Source organism: Biomphalaria glabrata, chromosome 6 (genome assembly GCF_947242115.1).
Source record: "Biomphalaria glabrata chromosome 6, xgBioGlab47.1, whole genome shotgun sequence".
Classification (NCBI taxonomy): domain Eukaryota; kingdom Metazoa; phylum Mollusca; class Gastropoda; family Planorbidae; genus Biomphalaria; species Biomphalaria glabrata.
The window spans coordinates 41,698,206-41,715,673 of record NC_074716.1 but is presented as its reverse complement, the minus strand read 5'-3'; the positions used below and the strand labels follow the sequence as shown (position 1 = coordinate 41,715,673).

The following is a 17,468-nucleotide window of genomic DNA, read 5'->3' as shown; positions in this document are numbered from 1 at the left end:
AAAACTATTTTTGGAAATCTACTTTAACTTCCTCAATGACCACATATAAGCTCTCTCGTATCTTTACGCAAATCTTTCGACATAAGTCATCTTCTCTTGAGTTTTTTTTTTTTATAAATGTCAAGTGTACGCTATACTTTTGGAGTGGAAAAGTTGATCATTTTTCTTGCTAGTAAGTATACATAGACTTATAAGACCTTTAATATGTATATACATTGATATTTTAATGTATTATGTTCATTGTTTCATCACATAACACACATTGAAAGCACAACACAAAGGAAAGAAATTTTGATGGCGAATGAAAAAAACGATTTTCTTATCGATCGATACAATCATCTTCATAGACATTTTTATTTTAATTGCCATACTAATTTTCAACATACTAATTTTCAACATACTAATTTTCAACATACTAATTTTCAACATACTAATTTTCAACATACTAATTTTCAACATACTAATTTTCAACATACTAATTTTCAACATACTAATTTTCAACATACTAATTTTCAACATACTAATTTTCAACATACTAATTTTCAACATACTAATTTTCAACATACTCATTTTCGACATACTCATTTTCGACATACTCATTTTCTTTTCAACATACTAATTTTCCTCTCAACATACTAATTTTCAACATACTCATTTTCGACATACTCATTTTCTTTTCAACATACTAATTTTCCTCTCAACATACTCATTTTCAACATACTCATTTTCAACATACTCATTTTCAACTTACTCTTTTTCAACATACTCATTTTCTTTTCGACATACTCATTTTCTTTTCAGCATTCTCATTTTCAACATACTCATTTTCAACATACTCTTTTTCTTTTTGACATACTCATTTTCTTTTCAACATTCTCATTTTCAACATACTCATTTTCAACATACTCATTTTCAACAAATATTTTTTCTTTTCGACAAACTCATTTTCTTTTCAACATTCTCATTTTCAACATACTCATTTTCAACATACTCATTTTCAACATACTAATTTTCAACATACTCTTTTTCTTTTCAACATACTCATTTTCGACATTTTCGACATTCTCATTTTCGACATTTTCAACATGCTCATTTTCAACATGCTCATTTTCAACATTCTCATTTTCAACATACTCATTTTCGACATTTTCAACATGCTCATTTTCAACATACTCATTTTCGACATTCTCATTTTCAACATACTCATTTTCGACATTCTCATTTTCGACATTTTCAACATACTCATTTTCAACATACTCTTTTTCAACATTCTCATTTTCGACATTTTCAACATGCTCATTTTCAACATACTCATTTTCGACATACTCATTTTCAACATGCTCATTTTCAACATACTCATTTTCAACATACTCATTTTCAACATGCTCATTTTCAACATACTCATTTTCGACATTCTCATTTTCGACATTTTCAACATGCTCATTTTCAACATACTCATTTTCAACATACTCATTTTCAACATGCTCATTTTCAACATACTCATTTTCAACATGCTCATTTTCAACATACTCATTTTCAACATACTCATTTTCAACATACTCATTTTCAACATACTCATTTTCAACATGCTCATTTTCAACATACTCATTTTCAACATACTCATTTTCAACATACTCATTTTCAACATACTCATTTTCAACATTCTCATTTTCAACATACTCATTTTCGACATATTCACTTTAAGGGCCACGTTCATGTTCATAGAGTTTCTTATTTTCAAAAGAAAAAAAAAAAGTTAAAGAAATACAAGAGCGAAGGTGAAGATGTACAGGTTAATGGTGTCAGAAGGTATAGAATATTAATGTTTCGTTTATTTGTGTTTGATTTATGAAAGACTAGCCGGATATGACCCGCGGGTCTTAGGGTATTAATGACCTAGTGCATTGGATTAATAATAATTTATGTAAAACATGGCGAATGTTCCCTTCAAATTTTTAAGTTTTGCCATGAAGATAAAAGTAGCTTGTGAGAGTGGGTTTATCCGTTTAGCTGACTTAATCTTATCGATTACAAAATACTGTGAAAATAGGGTTACCCGATTTATTGAAAGATATACATAAATTTCGGTTTCTTATTTTTTTTTTTTATTTTAGGGTCCTCAAGTTGTAGGCTGGATATTAATCGTACATTTTTGTATCCACCATGTTCTAAGGAACTTTTATGCCAATTTGTATCAAGATTTCTATGCGGGCCATACATTCAATTATATATTTATATTTCTGCATATTACATTATGTAATAATTAAAATGTGTACTGCTTAACAGGCCAAAGTGGTTGCATTGATCTTGATGTGTTCATCACTATTCCAGTAATTCTAAAAAAAAAAATGTCAATTCTTCAGAAACAACAGTTTGTTTTACGTCAAGATGTGGAAACAATTCAATGGCCTTGCCGTAGAAGCTGTAACTATCGGACTTACACTTGTGTTGGGTAAGTGACACTTAAAAGTAATAGTCAGGCATCTTCCCTTTTCACCAATTAAATCAAGAGGCGTAGTCAATATTTTTGTATTCATCTCACTGACGTAACGAAGTTTCACATAGTTATTTATTGTGAACGTATACCATAACTTAAGGCAACATTTTCTTCTGTTCTATATCTATGTTGAATACGTATCATAGATGTTTAAAATAATGCTTCATATTAAGTAAAATTGACCAAGGAAGTTGATTTTATGCAATACATGTTATAAGCAGGTAGTAGTTCCTTTCAGACCTTTTGATTTAAAGGGCAGATGATGTAAAGGTCATCTGTTTCTGTGGCCCACGGTTAATGTCACGTGGCCAGCACAACGACAAACCGTCTTTACTTTTCGACAACTAATATCAGGTACCTATAAGAGCTGGGTGGACTCAGAGCCGCCCTAAAGATCCCGAAATTCGAAATCCAAGTCTTTATCGACATTTGAATCCAGGAACCCAGGTTCGGAAGCCAGGTACTTTACCACTCATACACCGCGCCTCCATGTGTAAGTTACAAAATTATTTTAATTTTTTTTTTTTAAAGTCTGAGTAACAGGTATGAGAAACAAAATGGGGGAGGGGGAAATACATGGAGTCTTTCGAAAAAAAATCATATCACTTGTACTTTAAGCAATTTAAACATAAAAACATTGAATAAATAGGGTTAAAATCATGTCTCTTATGTTCAACTACCACTTAAAGGCTTCTAAATTATCTGTGGCATTTTACATTTCTAGAGACTATCTTTTCCCTTTGCAACTTCTTGTATGACTAAATTCTAAATTGAAAATATTACAAAAAAGAGTAGAGTATTTTATAGCTATTTATGAGAATTAAATGTCAAAGTTGTAACATTTTTGACTGAAATTCTCACATTACATGAGACTATTTTTTTTTTGTAAATCCTGTGATGGCGGTAGAATGGAAACAAAAACAAGCACCCCTACCATTCCACTTGATATTTACTGGTAGTGGAATGTAGATTACAATATGCGATGAAATATTATAAGCATTAGTCAGAGTATCAATATGAAGAACATATAATTTAAATAAGCAACCTTTTTTTCACAAATACTGTAAGAAAGAGAGAATTATAGAAATTCAGTGAAAAGCAAGAAAGAAAAAGAGAAAGAAAGACAAATAAAATGTATTTTAAAAAGAAAGTCATACGAAGAAAGGGAAAGAGTGAAGTAGTCTGTATGTGTGATTGAAAGACAAGGGAATGACGGAATGACTCATAAATTCATTAAATGAGCCTTTTATTACTGTTTATTATATATACAGGCAGCTCCTTTTTTCCTCAAAACTGTTTGGAGGACTTCAAAAAAATTCAGCACACAATCAATGTTGCTTTGCATTCATGGGGACAAGAGAGATAACCCAATGTATGACATACAAGGAGGATGCACCTTACATGATTATCTTCTTATTACTGATTTCTACCTGTACATACCATGCACACAATTGAAAGTCTGTGATACCTTGGCTGGGTTTAATTACAAAAGCACGATCAAGTCTTCATGTCTACAAAGGACCGATCCAGACTTGACAAAGAAATTATTTCTTGTTTTAATCCAAAACTTCAGCGTCCATCGACATCAAAATGTTTCGTATTCCGACGTCCAGTCTTCTTTGAATGCAATCATACCAAGCACGTCTTTGTTGGCCATCAGCTACGAATGCGTTCCAAGTAAGTTTTATTTCTTTGTTCTATCTAAATTAGGGTTGTAAACATTTTGGTAAAGCTTGTCTGGAATATTTCTTATAATATTGAGTAGGTGGTATCCTCAGTAGAGGGGCCTACTAGGTATCTTACATTGAAAACATGAATATCTAAACCTAGAATCCATAGCTAGGACTCTGGGTCTTCAGCTTGTGGTAGAGCTACTTTACGTAACTTAGGTTCTACGGCAGTATGTAAGGAACATTTATTCCAAGTTTTGTCAAGATTTATCAAACGGTTTTGATTTCTAAGCGGAAGACAGACAGATGGATGGATGAAAGGATGGATGGATACACTGGAGATATGCGCGATATACATACATAAACGCACCTTTTAATACGGATCCAATTGGTTCAATAAAACAGTTCAATGTCCTATTAAATATAATCAAATATATATATTCGTCAGTACATATGGACCTAGAGTACAATCATTGCTATTTTATATTATTGAACTAATTATAAGATTTTTGTTTTACAATTCTTCTTTACAGCCTGCGAACTCTTCATAGTGCCTGGATGGGTGGACACGGATCTCGAAATCGGCTCTAAAGATTTTTCTACAAATTTGAATTAATGTAGTTAAGTTGTAAAATAATAACTAGTACGCTGGGCTGTAGCTGGTGCCTGGTTTTACTGTTATGATTTTAAAGTAATAATCTTCAAATTGATATTGGTCTGGGGGTCTTGGAATTCTACATCTTGAACATACGTACATGAATAGGCATTACCGTAAGAATTTATTAAAGAATTGAATAAACAAATAGAATTAGCGAAACGTCTTGAAAGTCTGAATCAAAAGATTTATAAGAACCTTTAATTTTCTAAGTAGATTTATGCCTTCGCTTGACCAGGATTTTGTCGAGAGGTAGGATAAGGCTAGGTACAAAATTGTCCTTTTAAAAAAAAAAAATTGTCATTTATTACTATGATTACAAATAAATTCTCTTTCAAAAGTCTTTAGCTTCGTAAGGGAGGAATGGTCTTTTAAAACATGTTTGTTATTCTTGTTTTTATTAGCAGAAGCTCGCCATTCTTATCTCGACATGTGTTCTGAGGCCAATCTAGATGGATTAACGAAAAGAATAATAGCATTGAATACATCAGAACTGATGAGTTCCAGATCGCAACCTTCATCTTGTACATGTTCAGTGATGTCGTTGGACAACAGTATTAGAGTTCACCCTATTGATGTTAGACTGACATCAAGAATTACAAGTGTATCAGGAAAACAACGATGTGTAGGTTATTATAGTTGAAATATAAATTCAGTTTCTATATACTTTAAACGTGTGTCGAAATGAATAAATCCATTAAAATAATTTCATACTAGTTAGGAATAGATGCAAATATTTATTTAAATGTAATGCAAAGATCTTGAAGGGGATAAATGTGTTTCAAAATATTTTGACTTTTAAATAATTGTCTGATTCATTTCGCCCCCACAATATTTTCAAATATATAGACTAGCACAGAAAGGGCGCCCGTTGTAATATAGAGTAAAGTAACCATTTTCAGACCTTGAGATCTATAGGGCAGATGATGTAAAGTTCATGTTTCTTTGGCCTACGGTCAACCAACTTTACTGTCCCCAGCTAAAGTCAGGTACCCATTATAGTAAGGAGACACAAGGGTGTCCTTAAAAATCTGAAATTAAAAATCCCAGTCTTCATCGAGATTTTAACCCAGGATTTATTGGTTTTCAGCAGTTTACCACATTGACACCACTCAGCCCGACTTAAAAATAAGCTATTAAATGTTCGCATAGTTAATATTTTATGGCCAAGCTAATTTCTCTAGCTCAAACATTATCAAACTATCTTCTCAGTGAGAACACATTTTCTTTTAAATTTTGTTTGTGTTTATATTTTGAGAAACCTTTATCATTTTGTTTGTCTTGTAGAGGTCTGGACCTGTTTAAGAGCGATTCGTTGATATGGATGCTTGCAGGGCACAAAGAATTTTTTGTGTACTCTATCAATATCATACTTACATTTAAAGAAAGATGGCAGCTATCGAACAGTTTATGGATCGAAATTGCAGGTAAAAATATATCTAATGGATATTATAGCTTTAATGAAATATAAATTCAGTTTCTATATACTTTAAATGTGTGTCGAAATGAAAAAATCCATGAAAATAATTTCATACTAGTTAGGAATAGATGCAAATATTTATATAAATGTAATGCAAAGATCTTGAAGGGGATAAATGCTTTTGTGTTTCAAAATATTTCTTTTAAGTTCCCTTTTCAGACCTTGTGCTCTATAGGGCAGATGATGTAAAAGTCATCTGTTTATGTGGCATAGGTAAACTAGGGTGTCATGTGGCCATCACAACGACCAACCGCCTTTACTTTTCCCAAACTAATGTCAGGTACCCATTAGAGCAGGGTGGACTCAGTGGCGCACAAAGATTCCGAAATTAAAAATCCCACTCTTCACATGGATTCGAATCAGGGACTTCCGGTTCGAAAGCCAAGCGCTCTACCGCTCAGCCACCACGCCTCCCTTCTCAAAATATATTGATTGAGAAAATCATGAAGCAGTTTTGTTAGAAGAAAAGAACAAATTATAAAAACATGATTTTTTAAAGCATTTGAAAATATTTTTAGGTGAAGATATGAACATTTCATGTAGTCCAGAGTTTGGTAAGTATAAATTCTAAATTCAAATGAGATTTTTATATAACTGGCATATGGCTACATATTGAAAACATGAATAGTATGAATATGATATGTCTTACAACGCATTGTCATGGCTATTCAATTTTGACATTACATTGTTGGTCTGTTCAGTTGTAGAGTACTTTTTTTCAAGTGACTGTAGAGCCTTATTCTTGAAAGATAGTCTAGACCACACAAAACGTAGGTTAAGTTAGTATTTGCTTTGGTGATAATGCTGCCAGTCAGTTGTACTAAACTTATATCAACTCACTCTGTCTGTCTGGTACACATTTGGAACACGTTATTTTTCCCACTTCCAACTCTCGGATTATGTTGAAACTTCGCACAATTATTCATTGTTTCTAACAAAACATGAGTTTAAAAAAAAAGTAAACAATTATTTATTTCAGTAGTGGTAGTTAATTAAATTTGTCATATATCGGGAATAGAAATAAATCTTACAGTATTGAGATATACGTCTGTAAATGTGGAGTTCTTCTATAAAGATCTAATTCCATTTTTTTTTAGCATATTTTTTTTAGATTTCGGTTATTTTGTATGGTTCACCTTTCTTCCATGTCGCTGTTGAAGTATTCTTTGTCCCCTTCTCTCTTCTCATTGTGAGACTAAAGCTATGTATTACCAACATTGACGTCCACTGCTTTGAGGTCTCGTTTGATAACATTAAGTTAAATTCAGATATGGGATATGTAGGCCAACAGTTGAGAATTATCTTAACTACATCTAAATGTCAGTTTGCCTTCTGCCAAAACATAATGCCAGGCTAGAAAGATGTTCAAGATTTTTTTTTCATCTTGGTCGATCTAATTATTCCAAAAGAATTAATGAGGTTCTGTTATAATAGTGGAATGCGTGGCACCCTATCAAGGGGGCTCTTGTTAGGTTTGCTGAGCGCCTAAGGCAGCACGAAAAACTTCTCCCAGATACCCCCACCCTCTTTCCACTGGTCTACACAAGAGATTTGACCAAAGCGCACTATTGGCGTTGTAATTTGTAATTAGAAAAGATGCCTATATAATAGCAAGTTGAATTTCTTCTAAAATATCAGCGGCAACTGTTATAACGATTATAGATCAAATTTTCTTTATGTTATCTTGACACTTCCTTAAAAGGGTGGTGCACTTGTCATCTAAAGACTGTTACTTTCAATAGTACACGTTGGTGTATATGGTGATAACATTTTAGATCCAAGATAAGATGTCGAGTATTACACAACTCAAAAAATTTGAGATAACCTCAGAGCGGTTCAGCATAAAGAAAAGCCAGCATTAGGCTGATTGCTTATCGTTAGTTTCTAGATATTAAAGACATCGTGGAACAAACTTTGTATTTTTAGCGGCTCCGAAAGTGAAATAGTCGCTAATCATTTTGTGTCGTCTGTCTGTCTGTCCGTCCCATTTATTTTTATTGTATTTATTGACACACTTAACAAAAATGGAAAGTCTTTATTCCTTGAATGAGAGATTGATCCTTTTCAACAAGGACGGTCTTAGGCCACTGCAACCTATGCGGCCGCAGTGGGACCCGCAATTTCATAGGCCCCTCTCGAATTCTAGGTGTAAATTATTAAATTAACTCTTTCTTTCCGTAATTATTTTCCACGTTCTGATGGAATCATTCATTTTGCTCATTTGTGTTTCGCTACCCCTGTAATGATTAAACTTCAATACCTTTTTTGTAATCAGGAAATGTTATATTATGTATATAATTATAGAAGAAAGTATATAACACTCTTTTTATATAACACAAATTAAAGTTTATAAAACCAAAAATTAATTTAATTTAATAGGTTCAAATCAACGTTGGTATCGTCAGTTAGGATAGAGAGATTTAAACCATTTTAATTTACTATTAAAGAGTTCCTGGAATTCTCCTGAAATTCTAAAATATACGAAAAAGTCATGCAAATCTCCGGAAATTATTTTAAATCTTCTGAAAACTGATGCAAATCTCTTGTCAGCTTTCATTTTATAAAATATAATAATTAGGCGAATTTTAACAACAACAAGAAACTCAAATACTTAATTTACTTTTTTAGTCTTTGACATACAAATGTAGATCTAAATCTATTTCAATCTCTTTTTAAAAAAAGCGATATTTTGCTAGTCGATAGTAAATCTAAAAGGCAGATCTAAATGTTTATGGTTTTTTTTTTGTTGGAAAACTACTATCTACTGGCTCGTAAAGTTAATTTGACCGTGAATTTATATTTAGTAATGTATGAATAAAATGCAAATACGAATTTATTTTCTAATATAAATTCTTAATTTTCACTTATTATCCTTATCACAACCCAGCTTTTGCCCCGCGCAATCCGTTTCGCATAGGGCCCCGCGTTTTGTAGGACCGGCTCTGCTTTACAAAAGCACAATTTAGGTAATCATTCAATAACATCAGTGAGGCCAAGCTCACACTGAACCATATCTTAATAATGGTATTGTGGTGAAATAGTTGCTATTTGTTTATGTTTGTGTAACGTCGTGAGAATGTGTTCACAACATTGATTTAGTGTGCTACTGTCCAAGTCTCTTTCGCCAGTTCATGTGTCGTTCTAGTTTAATAAAGCCTTGTTTTAGGTTACTCTTCAGTGTTCCTTTATTTCTTATTACAGGTATCTTTATGGGATACATATGATTATTGACTATGCTATACTAGTAAAAACATTGGTATATCCTCTTCTAAAAATAAAGTAATATCGGTAAACACTTTCGATACGCACACGTCTCTTCTTTTTGTATGAATGGACACATGGTTGTTTATAGTTTGTAGTTCATAGCTTCTGATATTCATGGTAAAATCTGCTTGAGTGGACTACTTTGGGTGGGGGGGGCGATTTTTGAGTTTGTGTTTATATTGAAGTTTATTTTGAACTTTTTGACAATGTTAAGTTTATCGTGACAATTTCCAATAGATGAGATAACACATGACATTAAGACCACGACCATTCCAGTGAATTCTTCTGTGGAGATGTTATCCAAGCTTTCTTCATACATGGTGACTGTTATAGGGCTGTCAATAGTGGCTGTACATTTCAGCATAACTACTTAAATTCACTACTTTAATTATTACGTTTTGTAAGTATTTTAAACTTAAACAAGTAAGATATAAATATTTAAAAAAAAATAATTTCCCCCCTAATGAAACTGATTGATAATCATTAATTAATCATTTATTCGTTTAATGCTTCTTTATTTCAAAAAGTCATAGTGAGCTTCACACAATCAAGTTCTTCTATTGACAGGCCAGCTCATGATTTTTACAAACCAATCTAGATCTATATATTTTTTTGTAGACCTTATATTCTAGCCTTTAATGTTATAGTATAATTATCGTTACCTATATATTTCTTTTTAAATAAAGCACACTTTATTTACATGTTATTTACATTTTTTGTTTTCAGAATGAATGATCAAGATAGATAATTTATTTATAATCATTTAGATCTTCAAATAAATGAAATGCCAAAATGTCAATTCTCATAGTTACAGCGTTACTACAAAGTGTGTTAACCTTGTTAAAAAAACAGCAACAAATAAATCAGGACTAGCTTATGAAAAAATGCACTGAGCTTTAGAAGGTCCTAGATCTAGTCATCAACTCAACGAATGGAAATAAAAAAATTAATAAATAAAAGATTTTCAATAACACCAATGGCTCTCCACTTTCAGAATTCCGTCCCCTTTATTTACTGTTCCCAACTATGCGGCGACCAAAACCATAAAATTCTTTTTATTTAAAGCCTAAATAACAGTGCTTTTGCTAACGTTATAAAATCGTAATTACAACGTCAATATCTGATAGGAATTGTTAAAGCTGAGGGGATGTGGTGATTGAGTGGTAAAGCGCTTGGCTTTCAAACCGAGAAGTCCTGGTTTCGATCTCGATGAAGACTGGGATATATGAAAGCCTGATATTAGTTGGTCGTTGTGCTGGACACATGACACTCTCATTGGCCATTGGCAAAAAGAAACAGATAAGATTAGCTTTACGTCCTGTGCCCTACAGATCGCAAGGTCTGAAAGGGGATACTTTATTGGGTTTTTTTTGTATTTCCGAAACTTCAATGCTCAAACCCAAAACAATACGTAATCAAATTTTCTCCAATAAATATTTCTTCACATAATTAAATTGTAAATAAATGAACTTTATAGCTTAACGAATCTCATGTATTCATTCATAGACTTATATGATAATTTGAAAAGTACGGAGGAAGATGGATTCAAGTTCCAGCAACTATAAACTACATTGCTCAAAATTGTTATGACACTTAGTGCCGACAAGCTAACGTCAGTGCAAGGTTGAGTTTGTTTATGTTTCACCAGACCAAGAGTTCGAGGGGCGGTGCTTGAAAAATCACAACGAATGTCATATTTATATAATATGACAACTGATAACTAACAGGGTAGAAACATAGTTTTGCAAAGATATGCTATGAAAAATTGTGAAGTGAAAAACAACAAACACTCAGACAGAACGGGATATGTCTGTAAACACTTCATTGTGATTGGTGAATTTGACGATGAATAGTTTTTTTTATTTTTTTTATTTTTTGTAGTGTTGTTATTAATAAATTAAATATACTCTTTCTAAGATGTCTTTGAAACATCTACAACTTTCACTGTCTACGTTTTATCAGGTTCAAGGTCATTATCTTCATAGAAAAATGATAAGATTGACCAAATCTAAATATTAATTTTGACCTTTTTTTTATAATCAGAGTTGGAATTTTATTCGGTAGTATCGGATCTTTTCACAAAAATCGAAGCATGTTTGGTGTTTTTTTTATACTGGTGTTTTCCTCTGTTCTTATAGCAGGTGGAATCATGTTCTCTGCAGGTGTCCCCTTGTCACCCCTAGAAGCTACTGAGTGTTTGGAACACCGGCGATATCTTAGTGTTACCAGGAGCCAGTTGATGTTGAGAGACCTTAGAAGATGTCTCAACCTATCTCGGAGCGAAATCATGTAATGCGGGAGATGAGTCGCCTCTCGGAGTCAAATGGTGTAGTGAGACAGTTTCTTCCCGTCCATTTGGAAGACTTTGTGAGCATAGTTCTGAATAGTTTCAATAAGCTCCACTTCATCTACCAGCGGATCATATTTCCTTTGCCTTGCATGTCTTCTCATCAGGACTGGCCCTGGAACAGATAGCCAGGTCGGTAGAGGAACACCATAGGCGGACCTTCTTTTGTGGTAAAATGGTCTTTTATGAGGCGTAATGTTTGTAGCAGTGCTTAGTAAAGATTTAATTGAATGGAGGGCGTCGTTAAAATATAACTCCCATTGTGTATTACGTAGCCCTCTTGTCCTGATGACAATAATAATCGACTTTCAGAGAGTTGAGTTCAGTTTTTCTACTTGCCGTTACCTTTTGCATTATATGCTGTGGTCCTGCTTGTTACTATGCCTTTACCTCTGAGAAAAGATCGTAGCTCTTCGGACATGAAGGCTGATCCCCGGTCCGAATGTATATACGAGGGCGTCCCGAAATTGCTGAATAGATTAGTGAAGCATCTAATTAATGTTTGAGTAGATATATCAGGACTTTTACCTTTACCTTTACCTATCCCTTAGTCTGTTGGACCGTTGGGGCACCAGGCAAGATTTGTCGACCGTCTTTCTCCATTCCTCCCTTTTTTTTTGCCTTGTTCAGAACCTCTCTCAATGGCAGGCCTGTCCATTCTTTAATGTTGTCCTCCCATCGCTTTTTCTGTCTGCCTCTTCTTCTTTACCTGGCACTGTTCCCTGAAGAAAGGTCTTTGCGAGCCCCGTAGATCTTGTAATGTGGCCAAAGGTTTTAAGCTTTCGTTTTTTCACAATAGTAAGCAGGTCGTCATGAGCTCCGATCGCTACAGTAACCCTGTCTCTGATTTCTTGGTTTGTGATGCGGTCCTTGAATGTGATGCCTAGGATCCTTCTGTAGCATCTCAATTCCATTGCTAGGATCCTCCTCTCAAGCTCTGCATTCAATGTCCACGATTCACAAGCATATAAAGATGTGGCCATGACCAGAGAGCGCATCAGTCTAATTTTGGTGCCGAGGGCTAAGCCCTTATCTTTCCATATTATTTTAAGTTTTGAAAGGGCTGCTGTGGACTGTGCTATTCGGGCCAATAATTCGGGTTTTGTTCCCTCATCTGAGACAATAGCTCCGAGGTATTTGAAGCTGTTAACTCTAGTTAGCTTTTCACCTCCAATACTGATGCCTCTTTTAAAGCCCTGATGGCTATTGGTCATAATTTGAGTTTTTTCGGCATTTATTTGCATGCCATATGCTGCGGAAGTCTTGTCAATGCGCATCACCAGGTCAGCTAGTTCTTCTTCTGTCCCTGCTAGGCCGTCAATGTCATCTGCGAAGCGCAAGTTAGTAATTCTTCTTCCTCCAATGCTAACAGTACCTTCATAGCCCTCGAGGGCATCTTCCATTATCCTTTCAAGGAAGATATTGAAGAGTGTTGGTGACAGTAGGCAGCCTTGTCTTACTCCAACTGTGGTTTTGAACCAGTCCCCAATATTATTGTTGAAGTACACCGCACTGGTGGCCTCCTTGTAGAGGTTCTGGATAACTTTGATTATGTTTTTATTAATGTTGTACTTTTCCATTGTCGCCCAGAGTGCTCCGTGCCATACTCGATCGAAAGCTTTCTTGAAATCAATAAAGACATGGAAAAGATTCTCTTGGTGTTGGAGATATTTCTCACAGAGTATTCTGAGGTTTAGGATTTGCTCTGTTGTGCTGCGACCTTGTCTAAAACCTGCTTGTTCTTCTGATATGATGTTGTCTGCTATCGGTTTTAGCCGGTTTAATATGATTTTTAACAGTACTTTGCTGGGATGACTTATGAGGTTGATGGTGCGATAGTTTTGACAGAGTTGTAAGTTGCCTTTCTTTGGAAGGGTTATTATGAGTGATTGGGTCAAGGGTTTGGGCCAATCTCCTGATTGCCAGATCTTGTTGCAAATCATATAGAGTGCGTTTAGGACATGCATATGCAAAAGAAAACCTTGACTACTCATCAATAATTGTCAATAAATACCTATTTTTAGTAGTAGAAGGGAGTGGTCCCTCAAAGTCAACACTAAGTCTCTCGAATGGTGATGTGGCTTTTACTAAGCTGCCGGCAGGTGGTTGATAAAAACGAGGTTTTATCTCTGCACAAATGGGGCAATTGTTTGTTACAGTTCTTATTTCTTCAACTGCATACGGGAGATTCTTTGATCGGACGAAATGGAGCATTCCCACTATGCCAGGATGGCAAAGTGTGTTGTGAAGTTCTTTCAAAGACCTATGGAGGGGGTGGTTGTACTTGCACAGAATCCACGAGAAAGAGCATCGGCGGCCATGTTGTCAGCCCCCGGCCGGTAAACATCAAAACTGAGCATTGATAGTTCAATTCTCCACCTCTGAATTTTGTCGTTTTTAATCTTGCCATGATGACGAGGGTTAAGCATGAAGGATCCGTGGTGAGTTTTTTTATTGATTTAACGATAGCAATTGCTTCTTTCTCTACGGAGGATTGACGTCTCTCGCTAAGAGATAGTGTTCTGGAGAAGAAGGCAACTGGTCTTTTGTTCTGGCATAATGTAACAAATATAGCGATATCCGATGCATCAGTTTCAACTTCCAGAGGCGTTTTGTGGTCTACGTTAGTGACAACCGCTACTTCTAGTTCTTCTTTCAACGCTTGAAATGTATCTTTGACTCTCTCAAGGAGTGGGAAAGTTCTGTTGTGTACCAAAGGATGGAACTTATCAGAGAACTGTTCTAAATAGTAGGTATAGTATGGGAATAGATCTACAGCTCGCCTTTGTGCGTTTATGTTCTCGGGTGGCGGAAGTGCTGCTAGGGCAGTAGTCTGTCGGGGCCTGGCCTCATCTCATTATGGGTTAGTAATCTAGTAATCTTATGCTTGAAGAAACGTATGTACACTTTTCTTCATTAAGACTTATTCCATATTTTCTTATAACCTAACGAAATTTAAGCCGATTTTTATCATGCTCTTCTCTGTCCTTACCACAAATGGTGATGTTATCAATATAAGCATATGTACCCTCCAGTGACTCTTGTTCTATGATCTTGTCGATTGTCCGTTGAAAACAGACTACCCATTTGTTACTCCAAAGGGTATGCTACAGAATTGGTATAATTTTCTTCCAGCTTCAAAGGCAGTATAAGGGCGATCAGTCTTCCTTAGAGGGATCTGATGGTATGCGTTGTTAAGATCAAGGGTGCTAAATAGTTCGTATTTAGCTATTTGAGAGACCATATCATCAATGCGAGGTAAGGGATAAGCATCCCGAAGTGTGAACCGATTAACAGTTTGGCTGTAGTCCACTACCATTCTTCGTTTGTGTCGTTCGTTAGTTGTTATTAATACTTGAGCCCGCCAAGGAAATGACGAAGGCGTCCTCTGAATTGATAAATAGAGTGTAATTTGCAGAATAAAGTCTTGATTTTGTAGCGATTGGTCGACACTCTTTAAGCATATTTTAGAACCATATTGGTTTGTTTGACATATAGTCCGTTTAGTGTATTTACAGCAGTTTCAAAATCAGTACAGTCAGATATCAATTCATATACACCATGTGCAATAAAGTTACATAGTAGATCGGACTTCTCACCTTCTGGCACAGCTAGTTTTAATGCACTTTAACATATAAGATAACAAAAAAAAAACATTCTAAATAAAAATATAGTGTCTTGAATACTTTGTCTTAATGTCTTCATCATGTTTACAGCTGCTATTACTAACCTAAGTCAGGTCAATCTTGTAATGAACAGCAATTATTTTGTCCAAGTGATTATAGCTCTATAGAAATCTTGCCCAAACCGAAATCAAATGTTGAAACTTCTACTAATTTGTGAACAAGTCTCTAGCGTTAAGCCTAATTTTTGAAACAAACGTGTGAATAACTTTAAATGTAAGAAGAGCGACAGTTTTTTTTTATATGGGTTACATTGTTTTTTGTTGTTATTTTTCAAAAGTGTCAGAATAGCAAGCGAGGGTAAACCCTCAGACAGCGTCTTTTATCTGCTTATGTCACTAAGCACGTTAAGATCCCTAAGCATTTTTTAATAGAATAAAACTTAAATATTAAAATTCAAGGGTAGTTTCGTTTATACGTATTCAAATAGCTTCAGTTTAGAAGACATCAGTTTGGAAGGGGCTACAAGCTAGGCTGAAGTACAAGTTGTATAGAGACAGCTTAACGACTGATGCGAAGAACGGCGAGAGAGAATATTATTCTCAGCACGATATCAGAACTTTTATTGTGTAGATAATTTTAAAACAGGAGGTGTGGTGGCTGAGTGGTAAAGCGCTTGGCTTACGAACAAAGGGTTCTTGGTTCGAATCCTTGTGAAGACTGAGATTTAGAATTTCGGGATTTAGGGCGCCTCCGAGTCCACTCAGCTTTAATGGGTACCTGAAATTAGTTGTTGAAAAGTAGAGGCGGTTGGTGGTTGTGCTGGCCACATGACAACCTTGTTAACCGCGGGCGACAGAAACAGATGACAAAAACTAAAATTTAAAATCAATATCTGTCTTATATTCAAAATTGCATCTCATTAAATAATCAGACAGATAATAATGTTTTCTCTCTGTAAATAACGAAAAAAGCAATTTACCTTCATTTAATTTCTCACATTTTTATTTAAAAACAAGTTTTAAAGTATAGATATTTCTTCCTCTAAAAAGTACTTTTTCAGAAGATTATAAAACTTCTTAACATCAATTTTGAGCTAGAATAGGACCATGGTTTAGTTGGATTTTAATTAAGCAATTTTTACAACAAAAACAAGAAAAATACACATTGCTTGAGACCGCCATTCACACGATTATAATAGAAACGATTTCAAAACTACCCCGCGAAGAATAACGCAAAATAAACTAACTTACCCAACACTGGTGGAAAAAAAACACAACAGAGAACTCCATCTCAAGCAAAAACAAGAGAGCAATGGCACCAATATAGCGCGTCCTAAGAAACTAAAGCCTAAACCATTATGGTTCACAAAAGAGAAACATCCCATTAGAAGCAACTCTAGATGCGCACGACACCGATTTCGAATCCAAGTAAAAAAAATGGATTTCTACGGGATCTTTAGGGCGAGTCCTAAGTTCACCCAGCTTCAATGGGTACCTTACATTAGTTGTAAAAAAATAAAGGCGGTTATTCGTTGTGCTGGCCACATGACACCGTCTGTGTTGGCCACAGAAACATTATATTATCTGCCCTATAGATCACAAGGTCTGAAAGGGGGGACTTTCCTTGGCGACGTCCTCAGACTCCCTAAGACTACAAGTAGGTGTTAGAATGGCATTGGGTAATGAATATGTGTCTCTGTCTATTCAGAAGTTAAGTCTGTGACTAACGGCCCGATGTCTGCCAGAAGATCCATGTCTAAGTAAAGACTGATCAATAAGCCTCTTTACGGAATAAATGATTGTATTCCTCAATGTAGAAATCATGAAAAGATTGAACACTCGATATATTTATCAATATTCACCTCTTTATTCTTATTCAATGGTAAATTTTGAAAATGCACTTAACAGGAATCTTAAACTAATGAAAACA

At 34.8% G+C, this 17,468-nt stretch overlaps 1 long non-coding RNA gene across 3 annotated transcripts; it reads left to right on the top strand.

The window, feature by feature from the left end:
- The first annotated feature begins 85 nt into the window (after positions 1-85).
- LOC106073419 (uncharacterized) lies at positions 86-10,365 on the top strand. 3 transcript variants are annotated; one of them, XR_008778292.1, is made up of 7 exons: positions 86-172; positions 2,364-2,452; positions 3,769-4,174; positions 5,230-5,447; positions 6,110-6,249; positions 6,821-6,856; positions 9,804-10,365. It is a non-coding gene; the product is annotated as an uncharacterized LOC106073419 (long non-coding RNA). The 3 variants fall into 3 exon arrangements; XR_008778294.1 differs by lacking the exon at positions 86-172 and adding an exon at positions 1,742-1,809; XR_008778293.1 differs by lacking the exon at positions 86-172 and having other exon boundaries at positions 2,147-2,452; positions 9,804-9,966; positions 10,293-10,365.
- The last annotated feature ends 7,103 nt before the right edge of the window (positions 10,366-17,468 follow it).